Genomic DNA, 6454 nt, shown 5'->3' with positions numbered 1-6454 from the left:
AAATTGTATTGGTACTGTTTCCTGTATATTGATATATTGAATGTGAGTGTTCCTACCTCTATTTTTGTATAAGAGTATGCTTATAACTTTGTCTATATTGTATTAATACATCTACCATATTACAATGTACATTTCTACCTCTGGTACTATTTATATAATAACATTGTTTACATTTGATATGTAATGACATTGTTTACAATTGAAGATCATTGTCTTCATATATTGCACAGTTGTTTATTCTTTTAGTCTTCAAGTTAGATAGGTATTGAGAATTATATGTTTGTTATATTTATTTTTATGTTAAGCAGGTCTTTAGATACATAGAGATTATATTTAGTATAGATAGTATAATCTTCAGCCTCTTCAAAGAGCTGTAGAAAATGGCCTTTAATCTAACCTAGAATTCTGTGCCAATGAGACACAATTACTCCTGGCAACGCCACTCTACTCCCGAGAGAACGTTGAGCACCAAAGACACTCTACTGGGAGCTTGTCTTCTTGGCAGAACTGGCCTTTGGGTTAAGAAAAACCCATACCTCAACTTCTGACAAAGATACAGAATATCCCTAAGTGGATGAAACAGGATTGTCTTATCCTGCCAAGACAGGGTAGGATAGTTCTAAGAAAGTTCCTTGCCTTTAATAATGGTATGTCAATTGTGTCAGGCCTTAGCCAAAGTTGGTTGACTCAACTTTGCAAATGAGACTTTGTGTGATTGCCCAGGTAGTCAGTTGTCTCTGTCAATTGTTGCATGTTTTGGATATCTCTCATTTGTTAAGTAATATTTATTCCCTTCTCAGATCTTTGACGGAGCTGAAGATTATATAATTATAGTTACTCCCTACATTATTTAGACTCCTTGAGATAGAATGTCTAGCAAAACTTTTGTTCTCAATATTGCTTGTTATATTTATTATTTGTTATTATTGTATATAGTTGTATTTGGTTTAGTTCTGTCTTATTTAGACAAAAGGGGAAGATGTAGGGTTAAGCCCAGCCTTAGGGGGCGTGTCCACCTTGGGCGAATGTTTACGTATAAATCTTCCGGGCGTGCGCCCAGCTGCCCCTTCTGCTTCCTGTTCTCCGTGGGAACCGTGGTACTGTAAGTCTAATTTCCCCATTAAAGCTGTGTATACTTTTTACAACCTGTCTGCATTCATTTACACTGCTACAATAAAGAAAGAAAGGAAGAAAGATGAAAGAAAGAAAGAAAGAAAGAAAGAAAGAAAGAAAGAAAGAAAGGAAGGAAAAAGCCGAGGGTAGATGAGATGGCTTAGAGAGCAATGGAGTTTTCTGAGTTGTTGAATCCTCACAGCCCACACGATAGGACAGAACTGGCACTCACAGCTCTCCTCTGCCTTTGACATTCTAGTAGTGCCACATGCTTTCATACATGCTTACAAACGCAATGAATATTTTTTTTTAAAGACAAATGGGTTCTAGCTATATTTACTAACAGGGATTCCAAGACACTAAGTAAGAGTGGTAAAAACATATACACCAAGGTGGATGTGATTCCTGTGAAATACAAGGTCTCACAGCATCCCACCTCATGGAGTCCAGAACGCCTACTACAGGAGGCTGTACATACAAAGGTAGTGATTCTAACTAAACAAGTTCCCCCTACTTATAACAACACTGCTTCCTTTACCCCAGAATTTAATTGGCCAAATGTTGTTTTCCACATACATTTTTTACTCCTTGTCATTAAAAAAATAACAATGTTATGATCTTTTTTCATAGCCAAGGCTGTTGACAGAGCGTTCTGTCCCACCCAGACCTGTAGTCATTCAGTCCCAAAGAAACACACAGTGATCTACGTTAATCATAAATGGTTTGGCCTATTAGCTCAGGCTTCTTATTACTTTTTACATTTTACATTAACCCATAATTCTTGTCAGTGTTAGCCACATGGTTTGGTACCTTTTATTAGTGGGGCATTCTCATCTAGCTTCCACTGTGTCTGGGTGACAACTGCAAACTCAGCCTTTCTTGTTCCCAGAATTCTCCCATTCTGGTTGCTCCATCTATACTTCCTGCCTGACTACTAGCCAATCAGCACTTTATTAAACCAATACAAGTGACAAATCTTTACAGGATATAAGACCAATTGTCCCACAGCAGAGACTGACTCTAAACTTCCAATTCTTCTTTGGCCTCCTTCTGGGGTTTCAAGTGTAGACCACCACTGAGACAATCAATGTATAATCCTCATGTGTAGTTTCTATAACCCGTGAGATAGTAACAAATAAGAAAGCTGTACTATAAAAGTTGGAATAACACCACCAAGGTCATTGCATAGAATCCACACCAGATGCCAACTACTCAGACTGAAGCTGCCTCTTCTCCCTCCTTCTTGGCCTCCAAGGGGTTTCCTTCCATGCAAGAGCCTCAAATCCATGCTAATGGTGCAGTTATTCATATTATAATTAGGAAGTGTAGTTTGTAGGATTCCAGGACTCTTATTCTCTGTTTAACCCTAGTAATAGATTTCTTTTTCTGGGGCAGCAAAGTGACTGTTTCTTCTCTTTTTAGATCTCTTGTCTGAGATCATGGTGGTTTTAACACTAGCTGATATATGAGTGCTCTACACTTGAGCACTTGTCTATACTGCCCCATGTCCATGGTAGATAAGGAACACCTCGTTCCCTGAGCAGGAACCTGAATTACAGCTACCAACTTTGTGGCACTTGAAAGGATTTCTCTATTCTGTGACATTTTTTAAATGGCTCCAGTGTGTATCTGATTTTACACCTTGGACAACTTATAGCCTAAAGTTAGGCCTGGCCTATCTGGAGGCATCTAAGTTTCCATGAAGAAAACCCACAGATCCAGTCCTTACCTATGCTTAGTGTGGATAAGATGGTGATATGTAAAGAGACATCTGTATGTCCGCAAAACTGTCTACCAGGGGCCTAATTTATGATGTTAGCTAAAAATAACTTTGAAATACACAGAGACCTAGGAGACCAACAGGATGATCATTAGAAACCACTGAAGAAAACAAAATGCTTGAGAGATTTTGAGAATTTCTTTCCTATATGTTAATATCAGGCCCTTAAAGGGCTATAATTTATTAAACCTTTTCCTATTACTTGTGTAATTATGAATCACCTGGCAATACCTAGAGGAGAGAGATTCTCCACTGGGTCCTGGCGGAGAAACCCTACAGTGGGTAGACACAGAAGGATCTCAAACCTGGGGACAAAAATGGTGAGCAGTGTTTTGGTTTGAATATGAAATGAATTAACTCGAATCCTGAAACAAAAGATTGAGAATGGAGATAATGCTACAAGAAAATGGCTTAGGTGTTTTCCATGCAGTTAATTCACACAAAGCAGGGCACGACATCACATTCAGCTTTGGTTCAACTTAATGAGCACTTTGCCAAAGGGTTGGCAGACTTACACAAGTTGGATGTCTTGAAGTAAATTCTGTATCTTGCCTCTGGTCTCCAAGCTCTTGCTGGATGAACTTACTGGATTTGTCATTTTATGAGGCACAGTATTAATTCTATTAAATTTCAGATGATTCTTAATGAATATATCAGCTCAGTTAGATGAACGTCCATTTAGGTGGTTGTGTTATATTGTACTGTGTCATTACATTGTGCTCTGAGTAATGGGTGCTCAGAGATGCTAAAAAAATTGTGCTTTCCAACATGTATGTACCATGTGTACTTTTCAAATGAGTCCTGTGTTTCTTTGATAGATATTGTGTCCCACCCACCAAAACAAAGCGCTTCTTTGGTTTCTAAATGGGATAACTCTTTGAAAAGGATCCATTGTCATTATGTTCACATCCTCTAATGCCTGGTTGACCTGCCTATGTAAGAGATAATATTTGGGAGTCTCTACTGAGCTAGCTGAAGGACTGTAGTGTACAATGCTTGCTGTGCAGAGAGACCTGGAAAATATTTGTAAATATTTAAATAATAGGGAAATGAAAGTTAAATAGAAACACCAAGTAAGAGAAGTAATTTTGTTTACAGTTGTTTGATTCAATCCTGCCTTCCCATAAGGGTCCCCTTGCACTACAAACCTATGTGATAAAGGCCTTCTACCATAAGACCTTCCAGTCCAAGTCAGGCTTGAGCACTCTGATGCGCCATATTCCTGTGCTAGGTACATATACATCTGTTTTTGAAGATAAACAGGAAAAAATAAAATTGAATTAAAAGTCTAAAGTGTAGACTCTAGCCCAAACTAGAACATGGGCTCCACTGGGGAACCAGGACTCCCACCCCTCCCTCACCCCTGTGTGTATGTGTGTGTATGTGTGTGTATGTGTTTTGTGTGATGAGAGAGTATATTTAATATATGTTTATGCGTGCATTAACACAGTGAAGAATCACTCATCTTTGTGTATACCTATGGAGCTAGAAGATGGTGGGTTTTTTTTTGTTTATTATTTTCTTTGGTTTTATTTATTGATACAGTCCCTTCATGGAATGTTAAGTTCCTAGTCTTGCTATTCAGGCTGCATAGCGAGCTCTGGGCATCTCCCCGTCTCTGCCTCCTTGTAGTGGGGTTATAGATAGTTGTAGACAAACTTGGGTCCTCAGTCTTACACTCTGCTCTCTGAACCATCTGCCTAGCCCCAAAGTAGGGATTTATGATGTCTTCGTCATTGGTGTGTCTCAGTATCTGGACCAATTCTAGAAAGAGGTAGATGATCAAGGGATTTTTTAATGGAAAGTATAATAACCTATATAAAATCGGTATTTCACAAAGAAGAAATGCTTATGACAATTGTTTTCAAAGGCTTTCACAGTTTGTAATCAAAGAAATTCAGTTAAAACAATGGGATTTGGTATGTGATCAGGTAATGGGATAGATGTTCAAAAAACTACAGTATATCATCTGTATGTTATGGAAAGCCTATAATTTTTACCCTATTTCAAAATAACCTTCCTGAAATTCAGGTTGGCAGTATTTATCCAAAGGCTTGTTTGGGTTTTGTTTATTTGGTTTTTGCTTATTTGACTTTCAAGACAGGGTTTCTCTATGTAGTGCTGGCTATCTTTTTACTGCCTATGTAGACAAGGTTGGTTTTGAACTCACAGAGATCCTCCTGTCTCTGCTCCTGGGTGCTGGGATGAAAGGCGTGCACCAGCACTGCCCAGCTCAAGAGGTCTAATTCCACAAAGAGAAATGCATTTCAAGGGAAGAACTGTTGTGTATAGATTTACTTTGAATGATGCTAGAATGTTGTTTACACCTGTAAAGTTCTGAAGCACCCAAATGTTCAACCTCCAGGCAATTGGGTAGGGAAAAGATGATAGGCACTATAAAATTGTTATTCTATTATGTATATTGTGGTGTACATACACATGCGTTCACATGTGCCTGCATGTCACAGTGTGCATGTGGAGCACATATGACGACATTCAGGAATTGGTCCTCTCCTTTAACCTAATGGAGCCAGGGTCCTATGGGAGAGTGGAATGAAGGCATAAGGAATAGATAAAGCCCTGAGGGAATATATGTTGTTGACAGGGGCATAACCATGTCAAAGACACTAATGCCTCAAACTTATAGAATTGTAAAACCTTCCCCGGTCAGGCTAAGGAAGAGTCCAAACCTTCCTCTGGTCCATGTGCATCCTATGGACAGTGTGTGCAGAAAATGTCAACCATAGCTTCCTTCTCTGGTGTGCTTACAGCCTGGAATTGCTTCCCAACAGAGACTTCCCTGCTGAGATTAGATTAAGCCCTCTATTTTGTTCAATTATATACAATAAACCCATATCCTCCGCTCAAATACATAAAATAAACAATGAGTTTCCCTGCTGCTCTTACTGGTAGCCTCCATTAGAGTCCGCATCCTGCCCAGTTTCTCTGTGTGTCTGTTGTATTTTATAACGAAATGCAAGTTAACTGTTAAAACATTATGCATGATTACCTGTCTTAGGGTTTCTATTGCTGTGAAGAGACACCATGACTACGGCAACTCTTATAAGGAACCCATTTCATTGTGGTGGCTAACTTCAGTTCAGAGGTTTAGTCCATTACCAACATGGAGGGAAGCAAAGCAGACATGGCGCTAGAGAAGGAGCTGAGAGTTCTTACATATTGGCTCACAAGCAACAGGAAGTGTTCTGAGACACTGGTTGTGGCTTGAACATGTGTGAAACCTCAAAGCCCACCACCAAGTGATACACATCCTTCAACAAGGCCACGCCTACTCCAACAAAGCCACACCTCCCAATAGCGTCACTCCCTTCGGGGCCATTTTCTTTCAAACCACCACATTACCTTTCTTCTAAAAAAATCTAATGCATGTAGGAAGGTGTGAATGACACTGTTCTAGAAGTGCAATTGTACCTAGACACATTGAGACCACTAGATAAAGTTGTCATAGCATGTGCATCACAAATACAACCGGGACTACTGTCATGTTTATTCCTCTCTCTCTCTCTCTCTCTCTCTCTCTCTCTCTCTCTCTCTCTCTCT

Source organism: Microtus ochrogaster, linkage group LG9 (assembly GCF_000317375.1).
Source record: "Microtus ochrogaster isolate Prairie Vole_2 linkage group LG9, MicOch1.0, whole genome shotgun sequence".
Classification (NCBI taxonomy): Eukaryota; Metazoa; Chordata; class Mammalia; order Rodentia; family Cricetidae; genus Microtus; species Microtus ochrogaster.
This window is presented reverse-complemented; position numbering follows the sequence as displayed.